Source organism: Pseudorca crassidens, chromosome 10, assembly GCF_039906515.1.
Source record: "Pseudorca crassidens isolate mPseCra1 chromosome 10, mPseCra1.hap1, whole genome shotgun sequence".
In the NCBI taxonomy this organism is placed as follows: domain Eukaryota; kingdom Metazoa; phylum Chordata; class Mammalia; order Artiodactyla; family Delphinidae; genus Pseudorca; species Pseudorca crassidens.
In genome coordinates this window covers 53,098,704-53,113,254 of record NC_090305.1, presented here as the reverse complement: position 1 = coordinate 53,113,254, position 14,551 = coordinate 53,098,704, and the positions used below count along the sequence as shown (strand labels likewise).

Sequence of the window (14,551 nt, the reverse complement as noted above, 5' to 3'; positions counted from 1 at the left end):
TGTACATTACTGTGTATCACAGCATTGCTACTTGTTTTCTTCACACTCACAAAAACAACTGTGTTGAAATTCCAGTCCCTTTCACAGATCGTTAATCTTTTCATTGGCATCCTTTCCACACACCAGCCATGGCTCTTCTCATGGTTTGTTTTCCTAATGGAAGATTAAGTTGTATTCTTTTGCTGCAGACACGCTTTGTTGGCGTATTAAGCCCAGAAATCTTTATGTTCTAGAAAAGTCTGTCTGGCTCACATTTTTTTTTGTTTTTGGAAACACGTAGCTTGTTGTTTCTTTTTTCTATTTTTGTAAAAGACATGGATGTGATTTTTCTTTTTTTTTTATTCTATAATAAAAGCAATGATGTCACTGGGGTAATACCTGTCAGTTGACCCTCAGCCTCAGGAAGGGGAGTAATGGGGGGTGTGGGAACTGTGGCCGAAGGAGAGCATGTCCTCTGCGACCTTCCTTACCTCTGTGTAGCAGGCCCCTCAGCACCATTCGATTGTTGGCCTCTGAGAATGAGTCCAGTATTGATTTGTGTGTGTGAAAAGTTTTTCAAGAAGAGCTGTAAATCCTGATTATTTTACATGGAATTCTCCTGAGTTTTAGATGTTGACAACAAAATTTAAATTTAAATAAACATCAGTAGTAGCAATACTTAATGGTCAATGGCTCAGTCCAAACATGAGAAAACTATGAATCTGATGCCCACAAAGCTTTGAGGCTTTTGGGCCATGTGACCTTTAAGTTCTTTTTACCCTAGAACTTTTTTTAAAAACAAATATTTTTATACCCCTTGCTACACTCTGGGCACACTTAAAGTACTTTACATATCCTAAGTCATTTAATCTCAAAACAACTTTATGAAGTTGGTGCTATCATCTTCATTTTACAGATGAGGAACTGAGGCACAGAGCAGTTGAGTGACTTGCCTAATGTCACAGAGCAAATAAGTTGTAGAGTCGGAATTCCAGCAATGGTCCTCTGCACCAGAGCCAGAAATCTCTTCCTTTATTCAGGTAAACTTCTATTTTCTATTTTTAAAAATGTCTCTTTAACAAACATTAGTTTATAAAATTTGTTGTGGACGATGAGCATATTTATTTGGATTTGTATGAAGTTAAAAGTTTAGAATATTTTTATTTTGTATGTGATAAAAAGTGTGGGTCACTTCAATACTCTGCTTACATTAGTAGGATTGATGAGAATGAGTTGCTGGTTAGGATCTTCCAATCAGATCTCATATGTAACATATAAGTGGCCACCCTTTGATTGGCTACTGATGATCCTCAGAGGAAGTGATTAATGCTTTGCTTTTCTGGCTGGCTGGGTACCTGGAGAATGTTAATACAAATGGAAATTCGGCCATATGTTTAAGCAATCTGTCACAGCAAAGGGATTTCCAGAGCTTTTTGGTAAAAGAGGTTTCTGAATGTATGTATGAGCGATATATGGCTGAGTTTTTATTTCAGCAAATATAAGGATGTATATTATCCCTTGAACTTTGTTATTAACCTCAGCTTCACCTCCGTTAACATTTACTCCGCAGGTCAATAAATCTTGATATTCACTTCAACAGTAGCCAGTATCTTCAGATTATGAGTTACTAATCTTGGCCAAACTGAAAAATTGTGTGAATATTCTTCTTTGGCTAGAGAAAATGAGGACTTTTTTGGTCTCCTTTTTCTTCAGGCTCTCTTAAATGGGAAAGTTCATTTTTATCTGAATCTTCAAACACCTTTTCAGATTTAGTGTTTGAGTTTGAGGGTATGAGTCTTAATATGAGAAGACCTTTCAGAAAAGTCTCTTTCCCATTGAAAGCACTGTAAGAAAGCAAGGGTTAAATCTTATTTTAAACCCTCCTGTGAAATACCTTGATTTTAGGGGGAACTAAGAGAGCACTGTAGCCAAATTACTGCTTTCCATCGTTGTGTTATTTACAGACATTGCTTGATTTGAGTCATAACAGTGTAATGCATTTCTAGATCCTGCCAGCAAAATGCTGTGTAGATGAACAACTGCATGTGACCCATCTCAGGATACAAAACAGCAAGTGTGAAAAGACATAGGTGAGTGGATTTGCTTTCCAACAGCATAAATGCTGGGCTTGAAGTATGCAATAGAAGCAATTAGTTTGCTGTTTCAAGAGAGTATTTCTAGTCCTATAATCTGCAGAATCATGCCTAAGTGACAGAGAAATTCAAGACAAAAGGAGATGAAAAATCATGGAAGAAGTTAGAGGTCGTCTTAGCTGGTGGCTGGTGGTTGCTGCTTAGGGGGATGGGAAAATGTAGCGTTTGGAAATAGCTGTGTAGAGGGGAAAGCGTCTTTGCAAAGGCTGATTTAAAGAAAAAATTTCCAAGATTTTCCAAGGTGTTTGATTGGGGGATGGAGGGTAGGGGAACCAGGAAGTAAGGGTGGGGATTTGTTAAATGTGGTGGGAGACTCTGGTTAGGCAAAGCCCCTAGAACCCTGTTTCTCAAAGTATGGTCCTGGGACCAGCAGCATCAGCATCACCCAGGAACTGATTAGAAATGCACATTATGAGCCCCATCCCAGAGCTATTGAAATTCTGGGGGTGGGGCCTAGGAAAATGTGGTTGGACAAGATTTCCAGCTGATTGTGAAACACACTCAAGTTTGAGATCTATTGCACTAGGGCCCAGACTTTTCAACCTTATCTGTACACTGCAATTCCTTGGGGAGTTTCCAGAATAACGATGCCTGGGTTTTACCCCAGAAGTTTGATTTAGTTGGCCTGGGGTACGGCCTGGACATCAGGATGTCTTACAGCTTTCTAGATGATTTTAATGGGCAGCCAGGAGAATAACTCTAGGGCAAGTTCCAATCCTAAATTACTTTTTCGATTTAATTCTCTCTTTTTCACATCAAATATTTTATAATGCTTCCTTTACTATCCTGAAATGAAATTTATATGAAAATTATTACTTATGCACATATTTTTAACTGAATATAAAGGAGAAATGACAGAAAAGTAATTTATTATAATATGAATTTCGAACATTTTAATTTGTGAGTCTGACTACACTTACAGTGAAGCAAGCAGATGCTCTCATTGAGTTATTATCAGTGTGACAGTTGCAAATGCAGATTGATCCAGAAGTGTTGAACCGGCAACTCAAAACCAAACCGTGGGCGACATTACTGCTGGGTTGGCGGGGGCCGGGGGGGCATGGGTTTCTGAACAGAACAGATCTTGGTAAAGTTTCTAACAAAATAACCATCCGTTTTCTCTTTCTCTGAGCCCTTGTTCAAAGCTTGCACTTAAAAGGAGCAGTGATTTATGGTAGCGGATGCTGTGGTACCTTGCTAGGCTGCTCCTCCAGGACTGAAGCACCTATTTCCCCAGCTGCTGGCAGTGCTGTTGGCTGATGGCCTTCAGCTGATGGTCCTCTTTGGGTCTTGCCCTCAGCTGTAGGGGCTGCCTTGCCCGAGATCTCTCCAAGATCATGCCCGCTACTCAGGCATAGATGGCATTTGATGTCTGGTCAATGCTGGGCTGTAAGTGTGGCAGCCCTCCTGCCTTCATTCAGGACACCTCCGAAGGGCCATCTTGGCTATAGTCTCCCCATTGGATTGGCCGAGATCTTTGTTTCAACTGCATCGCCGCTCAGCTTCTCTCCTTACCAGCCCTGCTCCCCTCAGTTCCCCAGAAGTGTTGATTCTGAGAATAGTCTGCAATAAACTTCCTGCTACAGATCCATCTCAGGGCCTACTCCCATGGGAACTGACAAGTAATACTGTCCTTAGGAAGAAAACCTGAGTCCTTTACTAGTCACCTGGGTTACAGTTATCTCAAAAAATTCTCGTTTAGTATTTTATCCCATGAGAGCAGCTACATTGAGACAGACGGGGACAAAACTGGAATTGCCTTTGGCAGAGGGACTGTTGGGAGGACCAAAGCAGGCAGGTAGAGGAAGGCTGAGGCAGTGAGAATAGAACGGACACTGGAGTTGTAAGTGCTCAGACCAAATTCCTGGGAATTGATCTGGTAGAGACATTGCTAAATTCAGAGGCAGGGTAGCCTCAAGCAAAGATGTAAGTGAGGCAACATTTGTTTTACTTTTCTCCAGTGCTTTGTTTCTCTCCTTGGAGTCTGAAGCCCTCAGAACCTACTCCCTGGAAAAGATCTGATAAGTTATTTACCCCCTAGTGTGAATCTAAGTCAACAGTTTTGTTTTTTCTCTTCCAGAGATATTTGCATTTTAAGTATTTTTATGGAATAACAATTGTGGTCCTTGGTTAAAAGGAATTTTAGGAAACTGCTTACATCGAAGGATTGGGGATTGGGAACAGGGAGTCTTTCCTCTTCTCACCCACTCAAAATCTGTTCTCATTGTAGAGTTTTTTAAGGTCACACAAGAGTGAGAATGGGGTACCCTAGCAGGAATGTCTGTGAGCTCTTTGGGAATGAGTCATTCATGAATTTTATTTCCCTATCCCCTTGGAAATTGATGTATAATTACAAAGAAAAGCCCTATAGTTTTGGTTTTAAAGATAGAGTAAATCTGAAAATCTTCAGTAGTCTGGACCTATTGTTAGAATCATGAGTGTGTTTTTTTCTAAATATTTATTTATTTATTTGGCTGCACCAGGTCTTTTTTTTTTAACATCTTTATTGGAATATAATTGCTTTACAATGGTGTGTTAGTTTCTGCTTTATAACAAAGTGAATCAGTTATACATACACATATGTTCCCATATCTCTTCCCTCTTGCGTCTCCCTCCCTCCCACCCTCCCTATCCCACCCCTCTAGGTGGTTACAAACCACAGAGCTGATCTCCCTGTTTGCACCAGGTCTTAGCACACGGGAACTTCATTGCCACGTGTGGGATCTTCGCTGCGGCATAAGGGATCTTAGTTGTGGCATGTGGGATCTAGTTCCCTGACCAGGGATCTAACCTGGGCCCTCTGCATTGGGAGTGTGGAGTCTTAACCACTGGACCACCAGGGAAGTCCCATGAGTGTGGGTTTTGAAAAACTACTATAAAAATGTGAGAAAACGTCTGTAAATTTTATTTATTTGTAAAGTCTTTACCAAAAGGTGTGCGGTCTTGGCCCAATAATTTTGTATCTCTGGCCTTTAATTGCTTTGCCATGAAACAGATCATTATTCAGATTCCTCTCATGAGATTACTTCTCATCCTCCTCTTCAATCATCTTAATGAAATAGAAGGAGAAACGAAAAAGTGAAAGCAATGAGAACAACTTTAAGAAGTCTCTGTAAAGGACTCCGTCCTCTTTAGCAGCCCTGTCATTCATTTGTTCATTTATTCATTCATTCATTCCACAACACTGACTGTCCACACTGAGCTAGGTCTAGGCCTCGGTCCAGAAGCAGAACAAATAAAGAGGCCCTAGTTTATGACCTTGAGTAATTCCAGTGTAGTGACATCTTTCTTGATCTGCCGACTCTCGGGGCACGACTTTATTTACTGCTCACATTAGTTGTGTCCTTGGCCATAAATTAGCTATGACTTTGGGTCTTAAGTGTGGCGTGTGTGAAAAGCCCCCGCATGCTGTTGGCCAGGGCATTGTTTGCATAATGTGTTGACTGTGTGTGTTTAAACAACACGTTGGCGGATCATTAATACTAGGTACAGTTACTGAAATGAAACCCTCGAGAATTTCTTCCCTTAGTAATCTGAAGTCTTGCCAACTTTCATGCCTTTCCTGAAAGCAAATAGCTGGTTTTCTTTTTACCTCTTTTTGACCTCTTTTACCTCTTTTTCAACCACTCGACTAGTTAGAAGTTACTTGGTTAAGCTTTCTGAGCCATAAACGCAGTGTTTTCTAATGAAATTATACAAAATCTGAGGAAAAAATCCCAACAATAGGATGCCATGTTTTTCTGAGAATGTCTTTATCCATAAAACAATTTAATACAATTGTTATTAAATGTAATAGTTCTTTGATAAGTGCACAGTGACATGGTTAGTAGGTGTAACTTGCAGTTGTACAGAGCAGAGTTACCTCCTGTGTGCCTATCACTGTTCTGGGCTGGGGCTCCTGTGGGCCCATCATCATTCTGGGCTGGGCTCCTATGTGCCCATCATTGTTCTAGGCTGGGGCCTGCAAGCAATGAACAAGACAGACATGGATCCCTGCCCACGAGGAGATGGCATTCTGAGTGGAGAGAGAGAATTAACACTGCCAAATAAGTAAAGGTGTTGAACACTGTGGGAAAAAAATAAAAGAAAAAGTAGAGTAGAATCAAGGAGAATCTAGCATGCTGAGGTGGAGAGTAGCTGAGGTGTTAAGTAGGGATGAAGGTCAGCTTCACTGAGGAGCAAAGACATAAAGGAGGTGAGGGCTGGAGCCAGGGGATGACTGGCCGAAAGGGCACTTTAGGCAGGGGACTGACGAGAGCAACGTCCCTCAGGTGGAAATGCCTGTCATGTCCCAGGAGCTTCAGCCAAGTGAGCAGGGAGAGAGGAGCAGGCAGGAAGGTCACAGGGCTTTGGAGACCCCTGTGGCCATTACTATGAGGCACATGGGAAACCACTTGCAGGCCTTTGAGCAGAGGAAGAGCATGATCTGAGTCATGTTTTAAAAGCATCACCCTGGCTGCTTCGTTGAGTGTTGACTGTAGGGTTACAGGAAGAATGGGGGGATATTGCAATAACCCAGGAAAAGGAAGATGGTGGCCAGTACTATGATAGCAGAGGTGGATGTGGTGAGAAGTCATCAGATTATGATGGAACCAAAAGGATCTTCTGATGGATTGGATGTGAGTATGAGAACATGAGAAGCATCCCAAATTGTTGTCCTGTGGAAGGATTGGATAACTGGAAGGGTTAGGTTTCCAACAACTGAGATGAGTAGGCTATGCAGGGTGTAAATATTTTAAGGGTTCAGTTTGGACATTCTGAGATTGCTGTGTCTATCAGACTTCCAGGTGGAGACAGTGATATATACAAACCAGCTAGAAGTCTGAAATAGAAATGTAAATTTGGGGTTTACATTAAAAAGTTTTTTTCTCTCATTCCTCATGATTATTACCGTCATTGTTATTCTACCTAATAATAGGAGCAGAGAGAAGTAGAGGAACAATCTTGGTGTTTTTGACCTCAATTTCCTAAAATTGGCAGTTTGATTTGAAAAGTAACACTATTTTGACAAGAGTTGCTCTGTTATAAAAGAACTGTCTTGGGCTTCCCTGGTGGCACAGTGGTTGAGAGTCGGCCTGCCAATGCAGGGGAGACGGGTTCGTGCCCCGGTCCGGGAGGATCCCACATGCCGCAGAGCGGCTGGGCCCATGAGCCATGGCCGCTGAGCCTGCGCGTCCGGAGCCTGTGCTCCGCGACGGGAGAGGCCACAACAGTGAGAGGCCGCGTACCGCAAAAAAAAAAAAAAGAAATGTCTTGTTGGATCATGGAAAGGGAAGTTAAAATTATTGGGCGGCCACAGTTTATGTGACAGATGCATTACTGAGAGAATCTGATAATTAAAAACTCATGTCTTTCAAGACTCATCCTGGCCAAGGATGACAGGAATTTTGATATACCAGCTAAATTGGTGGTTCCATATGGCAATAGTGTCAGCATAGTTTACGACCCACATTGTCCCCATCTGTATGGGAAGGAGCTCTCCTGTGTTTCTCCCTTATGCACACACTGCTGCCACACTCACACTTCTGACACCAGCTATGTAGGTTTTCCCCCCACACCAAGCAGTCCTCTGCAACACCAGCTGGGCATCCTGCAATTCAGTTCAATTCTGACACTAATTGGAGTTAGTGTCGACCCCACAGGTTAAGGGCTCAGTCCCACAGGACTGCTCTCTCACCTCAGATGCCAGTTGTGTGTCCCAGGTTGTCACCTGGGCTTCTGACCGACTAGCTATAAATTGCAGGTTCCCACGATTCCTTCCACAGGTTCTGTTGTTTGCTAGAACAGCTCACAGAATTCCAGGAAACACATACTTATTTTTACTGGTTTATTATATAATAAAGAATGTGATGAAGGATACAGATGATCAGCCAGATGAAGAGATACATGGGGCGAGGTCTGGAGGGGTCCTGAGCACAGGAGCTTTTGTCCCCTTGGAGTTGGGGTGCATCAGCCTCCTGGCACATGGATGTGTTCATGCCACAGTTAATTCTTTTGGGATTTTTATGGGGGCTTCATCAGGTAGGTACGATCATTGAATCAATCTCCAATCCCTCTCCCCTTCCCGGAGGATGGAGGGTGGGGCTGAAAGTTCCAAGCTTCTAATCATGGCTTGGTCTTTCTGGTGATCAGCCCCCATCCCGAAGCCATCCAGGAGTCCTCCAAGAGTCTCCTCCTTTGGACAAAATACTCCTATCACCCAGGAAATTCCAAGGGATTTAGGACCTAGGGTCAAAGACCAAATAGTAGAACAAAAGATGCTCCTACTGCCCTTATCACTTAGAAAATTACAAGGTTTTCAGGAGCTCCATGTTAGGAACCAGGCACAAAGACCAATACATATATTTTCTATGATTTCACACTATCCTTTGAAATATTGTTTCCTTGCATTTTATATGAAGGAATTAGCATTTTTAAAAATACACATACATTGAGATTTTAATGATATTTTAAAATTCAAACCTATATAAAATGAACTTGTTTCATAGCATTCACCTGAAGACATTAAGAAGAAATTTAGTCCAACTTTTAGAGCAGATCTTGCTATCCTCTGATCCCTATTCTCCCCTTTTCTCTCAAAGTATAATATTAGAAGGCCTGGTTTTTTAGCTTGACATTTGATTGCTGAAAATAAAGGCAATATTTCCCAGCCTGCCTTGCAGCTAGAGGTGGCTTAGGACTAAGTTTTGGCCAATGATATGTGAATAGTAATGATGTGCACAATTTTCAGATAGGGACCATCATTCTCCCTTCTTCCATCTTGTTGTTTGGATCATGGCCATGGAATTCAGCTATTTTGATCCATTCAGGAAAAGGAAATATCATGGGGATGGTGGAGCAGGAAGATGGGGGCAGCCTGGGTCCCATGATGATGCCTGGAGTACCTACCTCAATCCGTTACAGAAAAGAGAAATAACTTCAATGGTTTTGTTTAAACCACTACTATTTGGGGTCTCTAGAACATGCAACCTATGTTCTCACTAATGAAATATTCACTTCCTCAAAGAGTGAAAAGATACAAAGGGCACGGGCCTGAGGCAGCATGGCTCAGCAAAAAGAAAGAGCATGGACTTTGGCATCAGGCAACCTGGATTTGAATTCCAGCCTCCCCATCTACCAGCTGTATGACCTTGACAGTGTCATTTAAATGCTTTGATACTCAACATTTGTATGTAAACAGCATAAAACAAAACAGAGGTAAAATATCCAACACGTAGGTTTCTGTGGAATTAAATGAGGTAACGAATATAAGGTCCGGCAACCATGTAGGCACACAAAAAATATCAGGTCTTTCCCCTCTCTCTTCATATATTCACCTGCCTGCTCTAGTCCTATGCTTGGAAGTCTAGTGGTTATTTCAAACCCAACACGTCCAAACTGAGCTTCCCTCTCCCTACAAATTTGCTCCACTCCTGGGTTTCTTCATCTTGCTTTATCATGACTCCATCTTTCATTTGCTCAAAGTGAAAAACCTTGAGTCATTCTCTATGCTTCCCTCTCTCTCTCGTAACCCACATCAATTTGTCAGAAAATCCTTCAAATAGATCCAGAATTTAACCTCCTCAACAACATTAACTGCTACCGCCCTGGTCGGAGTCACCTAGACAGCCTAACTACTAAAAATTTCAGAGATACAGTCCTGGAAACATGGCCAATAGAGATGCTTACCAATTAGATATTAAGGGATTTTTTGCATTAAGAATGGTTTCAGTTCAATTGTATGTGTGTATATATATATATATATATATATATATATATATATCTGAGAATTATGCACCATAGCTGTGCCTTATAATTTAATTTACAGCACTTTGCAAGTGCTCTGTTTTGCTGAAACACGAGTGGACACTAAATGGGCAGGATTTTTATTGCACTCTTAGCATGCCCTACACTTTGTAAATTAATTAGTCTGTTTTTCAGTTTTATTTTTAAGAAGTTGCTGTTTGTGGCTGTCTTCTGCAGCACTTAACTCCCTTCTGGAGGCTTCACTGTGATGCTTTTAAAAATGAAACTGGCTGGGGAGAGGGCAGATTCTGTATTCTGCCATTTATCCAACCTAAAGAGATTCCTAAAACAATCACTAGGCATTCTTTTGTGATCAGAAGGGAACTTTAGTTACCTACCTCTCCTTTTATTCATTTCTTTTTACTCCAGAAAGAGGAGCAATTCTGGCTGGGTCATATCACCTCTGGAGCCTTAGCCATGGATCAAGTGAATTTAAACAATCTCTTAAATAAATCACCAAGGTTCTACTTACTTTCTTTGGCAACAGTCAAATCCTAGTACATTTGGAATATCCTACATAATTCATCTAAGGCTCCCAGCAGTTTGAATCATCACTTTCCAGTTTTGTTCATTTTTGGCTTCTGCTCATCATTGATAGTTGTTTTCTCAGTTAGCTTCCCACTGGGAAGGACAAATGTTTCTGTATCATTGTTGAAGTTAATGTCAAGGATGGAACTTCTCTAAGCATCAGGGCACATAATTATCCAGAAGAGTGAAAGATGATGGAAGAAAGAGAACAATGCTAAAGTCGTTTCTGGGGCACCCTCCAGGGAGGCTAGACCACCACCATCTACTCCAGGCTTCTGAGAGATGAGAGCTTCAACTGCCTTTCCTGATCATGTTCGGCATACAACTCCAAATAATCCTTTGTTTCCTCTTAAAAGAATGAAATTACCACAATCTGATGCTGTCAAAAGAGCGGTGACCCTGGAGTCAAGTAGATCTGCATGCGTGTCTAGATCTTGAGCAAGGTTACTTCGCCTTTCTGAGCCTCAGTTGTCTAATCTTTAATTTAGAATCATGATAACTAATAAAGTGCTACTCTGAGTATAAAGATGATGATATATATAATGTAGCTACAGGACAGTAGGTTTTCAGCAAACATTAATGACCTCCATAGATAGTATTTTTAGGTAGAAGTATTATATTCCAGAAATATTGCAAGAGTAAACCTTTTTGCAAGAGTAAACCTCAGAATGGTTCAAATTAGGAAACATATCATATCATCCTAGAAGAGTATGTGAATCACACATGTACAGTTTAGAGAACAATGGCAAAATGAACAAATGCAGTATGTACTCTTGTGTCTGGCTTCTTTCACTCAACATTTTTTTTTTTAAGATTTTTTTTGATGTGGACCATTTTTAAAGTCTTTATTGAATTTGTTACAATATTGCTTCTGTTTTATGTTTTGTTTTTTTTGGCCGCAAGGCATGTGGGATCTTAGCTCTCTGACCAGAGATTGAACCCACACCCCCTGCATTGGAAGGCGAAGTCTTAACCACTAATCACCAGGGAAGTCCCAACATGACTTTTTTTATATTGACCCATATTATTGCATGTCTTGAGTGGTTCACTCAATTCAGCAGTTGAGTGTTCCTTGATGAAATGTTTCAGATATTTACATTGATTTAGCTTTATAATTGGTAGAGCTGATTGAATGCATTTTTAATGACTTATGTCTCTCAGTTAATACTTTTTATATTTGTGACGATGAGGAAAGGGCATAGGGACGCTCTTGTCCCCTGTGCCTTTTTCTACTCCTATGACACTAAGTTTATACTTCTTGGCAGAATGTTCATGACATTAAACGTAGATAATGTCCTCCTCAGTCTTCACCTTCTAAGACAGAGGACCTTATTACTAGTCTTGTTTTTTAGAATAATGGGAGGGCCAGCGTCTTGACAGAAGGCGGTCACTTTAGGGTGAAACAGCTTTACTGCTGGGTTAATACAAATCTCTTCTTGGGTATTTTCCTGCTTTGGCAAAGCTTTTCTGAGCAGGGATGACAGAAATGCATGTGGGGGTCTGAGCAGAAGAATGCAGAGCTGTGCTCAAACAGTTTGACATTTCTTTTTTTTCTCCTTTTTTCCCAAATATTTTCAAGTGCTGCCCAGAAATTGTCATTATAGAACCAGTTTGTTTTGTTTGCTTCTGCATAGATGATTAATTTCTTTCATCATAACAATAGGTGTCATAGTTCTAAAAGTCAAGTGGTGCTTCCATAATGTTTATCATGAAAAACAGCAGTAACTTACGTTACTGCTCTCCACCCAGGAGTCCCACTCCCCAAAGGCAACTGGTCTTAATTCTTTTTTTACTCTTTCTTCTCCTATTTACCACTACTTTCCTAAATCATATGCTTAAACTGCTATGTTTAACTTCATTAATTTTATATTCCACATATACTTCCTAAACTTCCCTCCCCCATCTTTCTAATATGGTTACATCATGATTTCTGGTTATATTAACATTTTGCATTATTATAGCTTTGTAAATATTGTTCATAAATGAGCTATGAATTATCCTATATTATATATCCCTTTGATACAAATTTTCAGTTTTTTAATATTTTTTTAATTTTAATTTAAAAAACATTTATTTATTTATTTATTTATTTATTGGGCTGCGCTGGGTCTTAGTTGCGGCATGCGGGATCCTTGGTTGCGGCATGCGGGATCTAGTTCCCTGACCAGGGATTGAACCTAGGGCCCCTGCATTGGGAGTATGGAGTCTTAGCCACTGGACCACCAGGGAAGTCCCTCAGTTTTTTTTTTTTTAAAGGAGATAATAGCCTGTTACAGTTTTGTTACTTGTAAAGCATTATGAATGTGAACCAATTTTCTCTGCTAGAAACATAAAGGCTCTCTCAGGATGGTCATATTAATCAGTTCTAATGCTTTTGCTTACTTCCACCTGTCCTGGACCAGTCTATCCACCTCCTACAATCTTGACTGGTTGTTCCCCAGGCCTGTTGCAAAACTGATGTCCAGAGAACTTCCTTGTCGTTATCCTGAGAATTTCCTTTACTTACATTCTGTGTTGGATCCTGTGTTTCTTGGGTCTCACATCTTCCCTTTTCTTTGTTTACTGCATCATTTCAACAGGGAAAATCTTCTAATGGTTTTCCAAGAAAGAATGCATGGGAAATAAACATTTTGAGTCACTTCATGTTTGAAAATGGCTATTCTATCCTCACATTTGATTGATAGTTTGGCTGGGTATAGGATTCTAGATTGAATATAATTACCCCTGAGATTGTATAAGGCATTTTTCCTTTGAGTTCTATCTTCCATCTTTTATTGTTGCTTTGGGAATCTTTTTTTTTTTTTTTTTCCTTTCTGGAAATTTTGTCTTTCTGGTGTTCTTATATTTCATAATAATGTACCTTTTGTGAATTTTTCTCCTTTATTTTATAGGATATTCAGTGAGCACTTTCAAATGGGAACATATCCTTCAAAAGAGAGAAAACTATTTTTTTAACCTCCTTCAATTTTCTCTAAAATCTCTTTCTCAAACATTATTAGGATATTAAGCTTTCTGGACTAATTTTCTAGTTTTCTGGTCTTTTCTACTATCTCTTAGTCTTTTTGCTTTTATTTTATGTGAGATTTCTTCAACTGTATCTTTCAATTCACTCTCCTTTTTTTGGTGGCTACCATATTTTAAATTTCATACAGCTCTTATTTTTTGTTCATTTCTTTTAAATAGAAATATGTTTTTTATTCTTGGGGTGAAACATCTTCTAACTCTCTGAAAATATATTTATTTATTTATTTATTTATTTTGCGGTACGCGGGCCTCTCACTGTTGTGGCCTCTCCCGTTGCGGAGCACAGGCTCTGGACATGCAGGCTCAGCGACCACGGCTCACAGGCCCAGCCACTCCGTGGCATGTGGGATCTTCCCGGACCGGGGCATGAGCCCCTGTCCCTTGCATCGGCAGGTGGACTCTCAACCACTGCGCCACCCGGGAAGCCCTGAAAATATTTTTTGAGGTTTTCTTCTGTTCCTGGCATATCAACCATGTTTCTTTCCAATTGCTTTATTCAGTGTGTGTGTATGTGTGAATGCGCATGTGTGTGTTTATGTGTCTGAGATTGCTGAGTCTATCAGAAATCTATCCTCTCCTTTTTCCATAAAACAATTTTATTCAGGACAGATATGTACCCTGCTGAAAGACTGCATTTACCAGCTTCCATGGTAGCTAGAGAAGAAGGGTGTTCTGGCCAGTGAAAGGTAAGTAGAAGTATTTGGAGGGCTACTATGGAAGCTGCCTAGAGAGAGATGACTCAACTGGAGGGTTTGCTTTTTTATCTTTCTGCTCTTTTCCTCCCTGCTGTTTGGAATTGGACATGATGGCTGGAGCTCTAATGGCCATCTTGGACTGTGAGGTTAGTTGAGGTCAGAATCTAGATGCTAGCTTGATGAAACAGCTTTCTGTTATCTTGAAAGAAGCAGCTTGTGTCCCTAATGACTCTGTACCACCATACACATCATGGAATGCCTACTTTCAGACTTGTTTTACACAAAAATGATATTAATTCCTCTTATATTTAAAACATTATTATTTTTGGCCAACTGTTAGATGCAGCCAATCCAGTTTCAGTCTTTGATGTTGAGAGCTTTCACACA

General features: G+C 40.5%; 1 protein-coding gene across 1 annotated transcript in view; it reads left to right on the top strand.

The window, feature by feature from the left end:
• Positions 1–899: 899 nt before the first annotated feature.
• The window catches only part of GADL1 (glutamate decarboxylase like 1), a 261,431-nt gene continuing 247,779 nt past the window's right edge, over positions 900–14,551 (top strand). The window contains exons 1-2 of the mRNA XM_067753583.1: positions 900–1,019; positions 1,986–2,069. The gene's annotated coding sequence lies outside the window, so the exon portion shown is untranslated. The remainder of the gene's footprint in view (positions 1,020–1,985; positions 2,070–14,551) is intronic.